Here is a 13,609-nt window from a genome sequence, read left to right as displayed (position 1 = left end):
TATTACTTGGTCATAGAAAGGAAGTACTGACACATACTACATCATGGATGAACCTTGAAAGCGTTATGCTGTGTGAAAGAAGTCAGATGCCAAAGGCCACATTGTATGATATGATTCAACTTATATGAAATATTCAAAATAGCTAAATTAATAGAGAAGATTAGTATTGCAAGAGATGGAGGGATGGGAGGATGAGGAGTGAACATTACTGAGTATGGAGTTTCTTTTTGGGGGGATCATTGAGCAATCTTGTGAATTTATTAAAAAGGTGCTGTATTGTACATTTGTAAAGAGTGAATTTTATGTTATATAAATTATATCTCAATAAAGTTATTTTTTAATCCATTTTGAACCTTCAAGAAGAATGGCTGCATAGAGGCCATTCTAAAATATGATAATTTGTATTTCACACATCTGAACATTACCCCTTAATGTTTATAGACACTACCTTTATAAAGTGCCTACTATGAGCCCTACCCTACACCACCTTCTATGTACATTTTCTCAATCCTTACAAAAAACTCATGAGAAAGATACTCTTATAAGCCTCATTTGACAAATAAAGCTAATTAGCTTAGTCTACTGAATTACCCTGCCCCGGGTCACAGAAGAAAGTGGCAAAGATAGGTTGAAAACCCAGGATATTTGAATTCATAGGTAAAATTCTTAACTACTATGCCATCCTGCCTTGATTTACTCAGTGAATGAACATTCTCGTAGAACATCCTGGGAAACTGCTGGGAGCTGCTTCTCTCATACTCCTAAATTCCAAGGCAATCATTTGCAGAAATTGGCTTTAAGGTATGGTATGGCAATGGGAGAAACCCTCGTGGTTTAATGGTTAAGAGTTCAGCTGCTAACTAAAAGATCGACAGTTCAAGTCCACCAGGCACTCCTTGGAAACCATATGGTGCAGTTCTACTCTGTCTCCTATAGGGTCACTATAAGTCAGAATTGACTCGATGACAATAGGTTTGGTTTTGGTTATGACAATGGAAGGACAATGGTAATAGTGGAACCATCACCCCAATTCTCCTTTCATGAATGAAGGACATATTCCCTCAAGCTACCAGGGTACTGCCAACTGACAACCTTTAGCTGTTAGCCCTTTCCAGGAACTTTCTCCACTGAAGAGACCCACTGTGCTCGAGGTAACATCTTTCCCGGGGAAACTTGTATTCAACATCTGGTGTACGCCAGCATACAAAGACCTGATGTTCCTTGCCCCAACTTGGGACAATTCTGAAGGTTCATGCCAGCTTAGGGCTTCTCTGTGGGATTAATAGAGGCTGTCTTTTGATTGCACCTCTACCAATCCTGCTTCCTTCCATTCTCTTCCCTACAGGTGTTGGTCCCAATAAACTTTCTCAATGTAATCTCCATCTCAATCTGCTTTCCCAGGAATAGAACCTGCAGAAATGGTAATAAAATGTTTTCTGTCCCTGTGAAATTATTTGTTCTTTAAAATCTCAACAATGTAGGAGGAAGAGAAAGCAGTGTGATCTCGGCAATGCCAAATAACAGTTATACTGAAATTTCTAGAGAATAGGAATCAAAGAAGATTGTGGTGACTGCCTCCTTCCCTTTCCTCACACATTTCATGATAATTCCCTTGAAAAGCAAAAGTCTATAACCACACCTATCCAGCGATAAACTAGTTAAGCCACTCTGGATAGAGTTGTAATTCTAATCACTAACATTTATTCAGCATTCACTATGGTACTAGATCCTTAGCTCAGATTTACTTACATTATCTCATTTAATCTTAAAATTGTATGTGGTGCTTACTATCTTTATTCACATTTAGTATTTGAGGAAAGTAAGATACAGATATTTTCCCTAATTTGCCCAATAATACCCAAGCACATAAGTGATAGGACTACTTTTAACTACTTCTTATACGAGGGGGAAAAAAGCCATCGTAATCCTATGTGTCTAACCGGCTTGTAATGATAGTAACAATACCAGCTATCTTTTAGTGAATGCTTTCTGTACGTCAGACACTGTTCCAAGCACATTACATGCATTATTCAATTTACCTTACGACATCCCTGTGGAACGGCACTATTAATATGCCCATTTTAAAGATAAAGTGCAGAGACCTACCCAAGTTTTCATCAGTAATGTAGCAGAATGAGATCTCACACCAAGATAGACTTCAAAGTCTATCTCCTTAATCATTAGGCTTGAGTTCTTGAGGAGTTTTATTTCTGATAGGTGAAACCTAAGCAAGGGCAAATTGCTCTGGAGTTCCCTAGTCCAAGTTTCCTCCTCTTTCAATTTTTCTTCTTTCCCAGTACTTATTGCTCTCCAAGTCCATCCTGGTTATGAATTTCTCCTCCTCCAGTCTTGGCTTTAGTGGATTAATGTGTAGATTTTTCAAACTATACCTCACTCAATTTATGTATCATAATTAATTCAGATGTATGGCACATTGTTTTGCCCCCAAACATTGCTTATTCCCCTTTTTGTCAAGGAACTCAAAATAACGCAATGAATTGAAGCAGACATTTAAAAAAAGCACTTATATCTATCAATTATACCAGATAAACAGAAATCACATAATTACAAAAGCATCTGAAACTGTTTCTCTTAGCTAGCTGGTCTCATTTCAAAGTGAGACTAACAGATTCAGGGAAAATTAATACTTTAGTCAACATTTCTACATATCTGATTGTCACAAAAATCAAAAGAAAGAAGTAACCCAAGTCCTTCCCTTACCATTGACAGCATTTTTATCAGAGGCCTCTTAGGGCTCCAGAGAAGCTGCTGAAGCAAGATCTAGAGCAATATTCCACACAGGGAGTGTGGAGAAACCTATTAGCTAAGAGAAGGATCTACAGTAAATTGGGCCTGTTTAATTTATGAAGGCTGCAAATTCCCCGAGAAAGGGGGAGTCTTGCTTTAATGACTTAACTCCTAAAGGAATAGTATGGAACATCAGAACACCCACAGGCATTAAGGGCTGGGCAGTGGCAGCAGCAGCAGCATTGCTGAAGAGCATCATTTAGCCTCGTGATACATGGCAGGGTGTGGTGGGGGGGTTGGAAAGCTGAAGGTTGCTGCAGTGTGGGTATGGAGCCTGAGTCATTGGGACCAAGGTGAGCTGCAGAATTGTAAATCAATGGATATCCCTGTTATCTACAGAATTTCTACAAAGGTAAGCAGTAAGTCTCTCTCTGTTAGCCACATTTAAACAAGAAAGATCCATCTAAAAGAGATTAAAAAAATCTAAAAGAGATAGGGAATCTATTCTTTTTCTGATTCAAGCCATACATTTGAAGAACACAAAGGAAAGACATCCTAATGGACATCTTTTCGGAGATGGATAGAACACTGAGAGAATGGGTGAGCATGTACAATTCTTCAGTTCACTCACCTCTTGCACAGAAAGTCTCAAGGCAGATCATTTCAGTGACTTCCTCAAAGGAATATGTTCGCTGTCTGTGTTCCCACACTAAACACACATTTCTTTAAACTGTCGATCTTTTGCTTTCAGCACCCTACAGATCCCATTAACCAACCTGAACAAAAGACGTACTGCTTAATTTCCCTATTAAGGCTAGGATAACTAGTCTTAACACCAGCAGTGTTTCTAAAGAATTACAAGCCCACAAGCAAGGTGTCCTTTCTTCACCTCCCCCAGACTCCAGTATTCACATCACACAGGACTGGAAGTAGGGAGCGAGAAAGGAGAATCATGATGGCCTCTTCTAATTTCTACATTGTGATCCATTTTTTTCTTCTTCCTCTGCCCAATGGTTACTTTTGCATCTGAAGAAAAAGGAGAAGGAGGTGGAGAAGAGAAAGGAAGAAAGGATAACAAAAAAGCAGAGTGGAAGAGGTGGCATAAGGGGCACTCCAGAGCATTCTATACCTACTCTGCCTTTGGGAAATAAAAGATTAAAACCTCAACTCCTCCATTGCCCTCAGAACTCTACCAAATGCTACCATACTGTCTGATGCATAATGGCCAAGATGCCAAGAAATCATGCTAAAAAATAGACGTTAGACAGGTAAATTAATAAGTAAAAATGATAATTACAGATTGTGGTAAGTGCTGTAAAGGAAATAAGCAGGATAATGGCACAGAGAGTGATTAGGGTGGGCTGGTTTAAACTGGGTGTCGAGAGAAATCTTTTCTGGGCAAGTGACATGACAGAAGAGAACAGTTGTGGTGGTGGGAGAAGTGGTATGGTGGAAAAACTTAAGGTTGCATTAAAATTTTCTTTCCTACAACATAATGATATTATTTTCTACTACCTTAATACCTGGCTAATTACAACCCTAGTAGGTAGGCAAGGATTGTTTAATGCCGTTTTCTCAATGAGGTGACTGAGGTTCAGAGAGGTTGCTTCCTCAGAGTGACATAGCTGGTAAGGGATAGAGTTAGGCCCTTAACACTAGGCCAGGGTACATGCCAGTACATCATTCTACCTCAATAAAGAGGGAAATGGAAAAAGAAATAAGGGGAAATGGTGTCATTTTTATTAGGTCAAACCATTCCTTGTCAACCTGTGTATGAAGTTCATAACAGAAGCTTTGTACTTTCAGCATAAATTGGTAAGTAACAGCTGGAAACAGAAATTGGGTTATTTGCACACATTGCCCCAATAATAGAAAAGATCCTTAAATCAGAAATACTGAAGAAAGGAAAGCTAATCATAGCAAGGTGGAGCATAATGCCAGCCCACCAAGGACCTCAGAATGGAAGTGCTTAAGCATCCTTCCTTTGACAAAGATCAATACCGATATAGTTAATACATGTGGAGGAGCCCTGGTGGCACAGTGGTTAAGAGCTATGGCTGCTAATCAAAAGGTCAGTAGCTTGAATCCATCAGCTGCTCCTTGGAAACCCTATGGAGCAGTACTACTCTGTCATATATGGTCACTATGAGTCCAAATCGACTCCATAGTAATGGATTTGGATTTTTTTATTTTAATACATTTTTTTTTTTACTATGTGGCAGACACTTTTATAAGTGATTTACATGTATTAACACATTTGAACTTTAACAACAACTGTATGAAGTGGTATTATTACCCCTGTTTACAGATAACATAGGAAAGTTATGTAACTTGCATAAAGTCACACAGCCAATAAATGGTAAACTACAGATTTGAACCTAGGTGGATTGTCTCTGATGTCCGTACACTTAATAATGGTGCTTTTCTTCCTCTTATTACTTATTAAGTGGGTTCAAAGACTCAATGTATAAGGGTAAAAATAGTTAGTACTGTAACTTGGGGATGTCCCATTGCACAATACAAAGAAGAGCTCATTTAAAATTTAAAATCCTTGGAAAGAGATAAAAGGAAAAAAATGTATAACTAGCTCCCCAACCCTCTAACTCTAGATAAACTTACAGATGCTATCCATTCCACCATCAGGAATATTCTGAAAAATTTAAAGAAAAAAAATGATATGCCTATTTGGTTTGGTTTTGCATTTAGCTCTGTTTCCTAACAGGATCTACCAGGTAAAAGCTTTTTACCTGGTAAAAAGTTTTTGTTTGTCTTTGAGGTCTCCTTTCTTTTCTGATTCATCTTATTATCAATTACCTTGTTTTATCAAATTGCTGCCTACATTGCTTTTCAACCATGGTACTAAAGAGAGGCCTATATTTGTATTTGACAGATATTTGTATTTGACAGAACATGTCTCTGAACTATCATGAAAATCAGAAAAATATCACATAAATTGAGCACTTAACCTATTTCCATTCTTATGATTTTTTTGGCACTGCTATGGGGGGCTGAAAGCACCACCAATATAATAAATTTTCCCATCCACTTGATAATAAACTACATTGATATTCAGTGATTTGAGTCTACTGTATAAGGCTCCAACATAATATGGAACATTTATAACATCCTCACATTGTGAGCTCGACATGTGAAAATGTTTTTCAAGTTTTACTGAAAAGGCATATTTATTCTCTAAGAAATATATCATTAGATTGATGTCAGACGGCATGATATTAATGTTCAGCTATTTTGGTATGTCGTTCTCCTAGAGATATATTTTTTAAATGCTGGCATAAGTCAAATAACTTTAACTCCAACTCGGTTTCTTTGGGGGAAAATAACAAGTTGGGAGAATGCTTATTCAAAGATTCTACTACTCTGCTATAAACTCCAGAAAATATTTCTCAAAACTTAGTTCAATATAGTTATGTGCCTAGCTTGGCTATCTCTTGCTTTAAGGGAGAAATAGGTGGGTGTCACTTTCAGAGATTCTAGAACTAAAAATATTCATCACTGTTAAGAGGGAGAGAAAATACATTTTCAAAAATCTGGTTTGGTTTCTAAAGCCCTGAGAAATTAATAAGGTCCACAGGGTAATCTGCCCCTTTCCCATACTGATCGTACTTATTTAATACAGTGGTAGTAGGTGGATGGTAGGAAGCCATAGACTTTGAAATGAAGAGCAAGCCTTTAGAAACTAAACAAAAGCATGTGCAGTTCTCAGCAAGGCAAAGGCCTTAGCCTGACCTGCTTTGACCCCTACCCAACTCTCAAGTAAGCCCAGAGGTGGTTCCTAAATGTTTAAGAAGTAAAGGAAGGAATTGACCTCAGAACATTTGAAACTAGATTAAGGCCAAAGAGTGGGGTGTTACGGAAGTTAAAGAGAATATTTCTACAGCCTTCCTTATCATCTAACCATCCCATAATAGCTAGAATATAAATATTTTACTTCTTTTCCTCTTCAAAATTAAATTCCTAGTTGAGTGCTTTTTCTACCAATGAAGCCCAAACTGCTTTTTTTCAAGGCAAATAATTGCCATAATGCCATAAATTATACATTATTCATTAAACTTAAACTCAAGAGTCTCATTCCTCATGGATATTGTCAATGTATTAATTTAACTGACTCTTGCTTCCGCAGCAACATTCTCAAGTACAAGCTACTAATTTTCTCACAACTTTCATGTACTGTAAGGATTTGGAAATAAATATGATACACATCTCTTACTCTCCAATGTCATTTCCAAACCATTATGCCTCTAGCTTCACGTAAAAACGCTTGCTCATTCAAGACTCAAGATATCTAGATGAACCACTTTTCCCTTCATTCTTAAAGATTTTGGCAACTGGTTTATATTCTCCTCTTTTCAACAACTCTATGGATGACCCAAACAAAATCTCTGCATCCTTGAACTCTTCATATCCAGTGACCTCCTCTAAGTTATCCCAACAACCCTGTCACACTCTGATCCTTGTCATACTGGAATTGACCAACCTTTTAAATCTTAAATTTTCACATCCTGCTTTCAGAGCATTATCTCCTTTCCTTCTAGCCTTCTCACTCCATTATCTCATCATACTTGCATTTTCTTCACTCTTGATGAGGAGACAATATAGCATATCTATTGTCAATAGCTATAGGAATACTCAAGCTGTCTACTTTTTGAGTAACATTTGGTCATTTATATATTCTTAGGAATTTGTCCGGTTTGCCTATGCTTCTAAATGAATTGGTTTAAAGTTGTTTGTAATGCTCTCAGAATAATTATGTTCCCTCCTAAATTTGTATATATGATCTCTTTTTCATTCCTAGTAATGATTGTGTCTTCTCTTTCTCTCTCTTTTTTTTCCTTTGCTCACTCTTGCCAAAGATTTGTCCATTTTATTTATAATTTCAATTGGGCTTTTTTCATAATCTCTATTGTATTTTTGTTTTCTATTTTATTACATTCTCCTCTTTATTTCAGTTTATTCTCTTGGTCTTTTTCTAAATTTTTATGTTGTATGCTTGACTCATTAATTTTCAGCTTTCTTATTTTCTAACGTAAGCATTTAATACTATAACTGCCCATTTAAATTCCACTGTAGCTGCATTCCACAAGTTTGATATGCAGTATTTCATGATCTTCAGTTATAATAGTTTTAATCCCTATTATGCTTTCTTCTTCAATCATGAGTTATTTACATGTGTGCTTTTTAATTTCTAAATATATATTTTTACATATTCTGCTGTTAATGATTCCTAATTTAATTGTGTTTTGGTCATCAGCATGGTCTGTATGACACTTTGAAATACCTATTAACTTGCTTTATTACTAAGACTTGACAAATTCTCAAGTATCTTCCATCTGGACTTGAAAATAATGAATATTATGTACTTAGTACATGCAGTGTTTTATACATTCACACACATGAAAAAACATCAGTTAGATCAAGCTTGTTTATAATTATATAAAATAAATATAAAAACCATAATTTTATTATTTTTTTTGGTATCTCTGAACTATAAAATACTGAGCACCACCACACCACCCAGGGCCGTCAAGTCGATTCCGACTCATAGCAACCCTATAAGACAGAGTAGAACTGCCCCATAGAGTTTCCAAGGAGCGCCTGGCAGATTCAAACTGCCAACCCTTTGGTTAGCAGCCGTAGCACTTAACCACCATGCCAGTATGTTAAAACCATTCTCTATTTTGGTTAATTTGTCCAGCACTTTCTACTTTTTCTTTACTTATACTGAAGTTAATGTTATTAGGTGCATTCAAGTTTATAACTGTTCAGTCTCTCTGAGGAACTTACTTTTTATACATGCTTTGTCTCTCTTTAACCTATTTTACTGAAAATCTATTTTAGTTAATATTAATATAGCCACCCTAGCATTATTTTGGCTAACATCTTACTAGCATATATTTTATCTAGTTTTTTTTTAAACTTCCAAACTCTGTATCCTTTAAGTTTTAGCCATGTTTCCAATAAATACAACATAGCTGGGGTTTTACAAAATTCTGTTCTGCCAAACTTTGTTTTTTAACTTGAAAGTTTAGTCCATTTTCATTTATCGTGATCCTGTAACATTTCAATCTACTTCTACCACATTACTTTCTATCTTCTGTTTGTTTCACTTTTTCCATGTTTCTGTTTTGTCTTTCTTATCCTTTTTTGTATTTTCTCCCTTATTCTACTTTTCCTACTGACAATTTTAAGCTATACTCTTCTTTACTATCCCTGCAGTGGTCTCTCTACTAAATTTAGAAAACATATTTCATACTAAAGTTTTAATATCCCAAACCAGATACACACTGTGGCTACTTGGAAACATAATCTGCTTTGATATGAGAAAACTTTAAGCTATCACAAGGAAAAAACAGTAGCAAACCTGGGCTGAGATCCATATTCCAATAACTTATAAACCATAATTATAAAGCCAAATAACCATAAACAATTTGGCATTTTAAAAACTTTTCCTGTTCCTGACTTCAGCCTCTCAGTTCCTTGGACTAAACTGCAGGCAACAGCCCCAGGAGGAATCATGACAAAAACAAACAGCTAATCTGATAAGATCATAGGGGACAGGGGTGGGTAGTGGGTGCAGATTAAAACATATATCTTTCAAATCAAAGTCAAGATTATTGAAAAAGGGAAAAATTGTTTACTTCAGTGTGCAGTCAACCATTACTTTGACCAAAGTCTCATAAACAATAAAACAAACCCACTGCCACTAGGTCGATTGTGACTCATAGCGACCTTATAGGACAGAATAGAACTGCCCCACAGAGTTTCCAAGGAGCGCCCAGTGAATTTGGACTGCCGGCCTTTTTGGATAGCAGTCATAGCTCTTAACCACTATGCCACTAGACTTTTTATGATCTATTTAAAAAAAAAAAAAGAAATTTTCTTTTTTTTTTTTATTAAACCAAATAGAGTATGTTTGAAATATAAGATCTCAGCTACCTAGTCTAACACTCCCAGAACAACCAGGAGGAGGTACATACTACTCTGTACTAGCTCCAATATCCCAAGAAAGGCTTATGAGGGCCAAATCAGGCCTGCAAAAGTAATGTTGGTATTGTTTTCTGATGAACAAAATTGTAGGCAGAAGGCAATATTTCTGAGCATTTTTGCAAGGACTTTAAGGTAAGAGGTCCTATGGAGCAATTCTAAATCAGCAACACATGAGGTCACTGCAAGATGGAATCAACTTGATGGCAATGGGTTTTTGGGATTTGGGGGCGCAGCTGAGGCACCAGTGAACATATAAGTATAATTGAAGTTATCAGCAACTTTATTCAGTTTTGGAAAAAAGAAAACTGGCCCAGGAGTCTTGAAATATGGCGATTGCTCCTGTTCCAATAAGTGAACATCTCTTTTTTATTCAGCAAGTCACCTGCCTATGATACTTCATTAATAAATAAGGAATATTTCACTAGAATTATGCTCAAACAACTTCATACGGTAATAATTTTTGCATCATAAAGGAATAGCAAGCATTTAATTTCATATTTACATCCCAACCACTAATGGTAAAGATGAGAAAACTGAAGATTTTTTACCAACTTCTGCAGTCTGAAATTGATCAAACATGCAATCAAGATGCATTGATAATTACTGGTGATTGGAATGTGAAAGTTGGAAGCAAAGAAGAATCGGTAATTGGAAAATATAACCTTGGTGATACAAATGATGCTGGAGATGGTGTGACAGAATTTTGCAAGATCAATAAATTATTAATTACAGATACCTTTTTTTCAACAACATTTAAATGGTGACTATACACATGGACCTCACCAGATGGAATACACAGGAATCAAATCGACTACATCTATAGAAAGAGACAATGGAGAAGCTGAACATCATCAGTCAGAAAAACGTCAGGGTCTGACTGCAGAACAGACCATCAATTGCTCATATGCAAGTTCAAGTTAAAACTGAAGAAAATTAAAACAAGTCCACAAGGCAAAATATGACCTTGAGTATATCCCATCTGAATATAGAGACCACCTCAAAAACAGATTTGACACATTGAACACTAATGACCAAAGATCATACAAGCTGTGGGATGACATCAAGGACATCATACATGAAGAAAGCAAAAGTCATTAAACAGACAAGAAAGAGAGAAAAGGCCAAAATGGACGTCAGAAGAGACTCTGAAACTTGTTCTTGAACGTAGAGGAGCCAAAGGGAAATGGAAGAAATAATGACGTATAACGGCTGAACAGAGAGAGTTGAATGGGAAGGTCAAGAACACACAGTAAAGTATTATAATGAAATGTGCAAAGACTTGGAGAAATAAAACAAAAAGGAAAGAACATGCTCAGCATTTCTCAAACTGGAAGAGCTGAAATAAAAATTCAAGCCTTGAGTTGCAACTGAAGAATTCTATGGGGAAAAAAACTAAATGACCCAGGAAACATCAGAAGAAGATGGAAAGAATATGTAGAATCACTATACCAAAAAGAATTTGTTGATGTTCATCCATTTCAGGAGGTAGCATATGATCATGAACCAATGGTATTGAAGGAAGTCATTCAAGCAGCATGGAAGGCATTGGTGAATAATGAGGTTCCAGGAATTGAGGGAATACCAACTGAGATGTTTCAACAAACAGATGCAACACGGGAAGCAATCACTCATCTATGGAAGACAGCTACCTGGCCAACCAACTCGAAGAGATTCATATTTATGCCTATTCCCAAGAAAGGTGATTCAACAGAATATGGAAATTATCAAACAATATCATTCACATGAAGTAAAATTCTGCTGAAGATAATTCAAAACCGGTTGCAGCAGTACATCAACAGGGAACTGCCAGAAACACAGTCCAGATTCAGAAGAGGGTATAGAACAAGGGATATCATCATTGATGTCAGATGGATCTTGGCTGAAAACAGAGAATACCAGAAAGATGTTCACCTGTGTTTTATTGACTATGCAAATACATTCACCTGTGTGGATCATAACAAATTATGGATAACAATGCAAAGAACGGGAATTCCAGAACATTTAATTGTGCTCATGAGGAACCTGTACACAGACCAGCAGAATGAGGGGACACTCTGCGGTTTAAAATCAGGAAAGATGTGCATCATGGTTGTATCCTTTCATCATATTCATTCAATCTGTATGCTGAGCAAATAATCTGAGAAGCTGGACCGTATGAAGAACATGGCATCAGGATTGGAGGAAGACTCATTAACAACCTGCATCGTGCAGATGACACAACCTTGCTTGCTGAAAGTGAAGAGGGCTTGAAGCACCTACTAATGAAGATCAAAGACCACAGTCTTCACTACGGATTACACTTCAACATAAAGAAAACAAAAATCCTCACAACTGGACCAATAAGTAACGTCATGATAAATGGAGAGAAAAGGTTTAAGTTGTTAAGGATTTCATTTTACTTGGATCCACAATCAGTGCCCATAGAAGCAATGGTCAGTAAATTAAATGATGCATTGCATTGGGCAAATCTGCCACAAAAGATCTCTTTAAAGTGTTAAAAAGTAAAGATGTCACTTTGAAGATGAAGGTGCACCTGACCCAAGCCATGGTATTTTCAATTGCTTCACATTCATGTGAAAGCTGGACAACTAATAAGAAAGATCAAGGAAGAACTGATGCCTTTGAATTATGGTGTAATTCAAAATTACAGAAGGATATTGAATGTACCACGGACTGCCAAAACAATGAACAAATCTGTCTTAGAAGATGTACAGCAAGAATACTCCTTAGAAGCAAGAATGGCAAGACTACGTCTCACATACTTTGGACATGTTATCAGGAGGGACTAGCCCCTGGAGAAGGACATGATGCTTGGTAAAGTAGAGGGTCATTGAAAAAGAGGAAGACCCTCAACAAGATGGATTAAAACAGTGGCTGCAACAGTGGTGATTCTGGCTGGGTGCTATAGAGAAGCAAAGCCAGTGAAGTGTATACATAGAGAGAGATTTATCTTAAGGAAATGGCTCACGCAATTGTAGTGGCTGGCATGTTCCATGTCCATGGGTCAGATGTCTGGCTGGAGGGTTCTCCTGACTCATGTAGCTGCAGGGGTTGATGAATCCAAGATAGGCAGTTGAGACATCAGGCTGCTAGCTCACAGGCTGTGGAGGCCAATGAATCCCAAGATCTGCAGGCAATACAGCAGGCTAATGATTGAAGTACCAAGAACCAGAAGCCAGACGATAATGAGCTGGATGCAGAATCCACAGCAAGCAAGCAAGCAAGCTTTTCCAGAATGTCAATGTATCTATTAGATGCAGGCCACACCCCCGAGGAAACTCTCCTTACAACTTATTGGCTGATGATATCAGATCACATCATAGATGATGACTACCTCATTACATAACTGCCAAACTACATCATTACATAACTGCCAAACTACATCATTACATAACTGCCAAACTACATCATTACATAACTGCCAAACCACTGAGAATCATGGACCAGCTAAGTTGACACACAACTTTAACCATCACAAATTGTCTCAAATATAGCAGTGATTGTAAGGATGGCACAGGATGGTTCAGTGTTTCGTTCTGTTGTACGTAGGGTTGCTATGAGTTGGAACTGACTCGACAGAACCTAACAACAAAGAGTATCATAGACTGTTGAGGACAGACCTCTTCCTGTCTCTAATAACAATACTATAATTATTAAGAGTCTAATAAATGTCAGACTCAGAGCTAGGAATTTTACTTATATTAACTCATTTAATATTTATAACCACCACATGAACTAGGTACTATTAGTATCCACTATTTTTACATATAAGGAAATCAAGGCACTGGGCAGTTAATGAACTTGCCCATGGTCAGAGAGATAAAAAGTGACAGAGCTAAGGCTTCAAAGCCCATGT

At 37.1% G+C, this 13,609-nt stretch overlaps 1 long non-coding RNA gene across 12 annotated transcripts in view; it reads right to left on the bottom strand.

Moving 5' to 3' along the window:
• Positions 1-13,609, bottom strand: part of LOC111751861 (uncharacterized) — a 425,334-nt gene that overhangs the window by 22,035 nt on the left and 389,690 nt on the right. For 11 of the 12 annotated variants that reach the window (XR_010319637.1, XR_010319638.1, XR_010319639.1 and 8 more), the window contains one exon: positions 9,676-12,880. The exons of the other annotated variant lie outside the window; for it this stretch is intronic. This is a non-coding gene — a long non-coding RNA (uncharacterized LOC111751861). Of the gene's footprint in view, positions 1-9,675; positions 12,881-13,609 lie in introns of those variants that run through there. 12 annotated transcript variants of the gene reach the window in all.

Source organism: Loxodonta africana, chromosome X, assembly GCF_030014295.1.
Source record: "Loxodonta africana isolate mLoxAfr1 chromosome X, mLoxAfr1.hap2, whole genome shotgun sequence".
NCBI classification, from domain to species: Eukaryota; Metazoa; Chordata; class Mammalia; order Proboscidea; family Elephantidae; genus Loxodonta; species Loxodonta africana.
The sequence above is the reverse complement of the archived record's forward strand: the minus strand, read 5'-3'. Positions and strand labels throughout refer to the sequence as shown.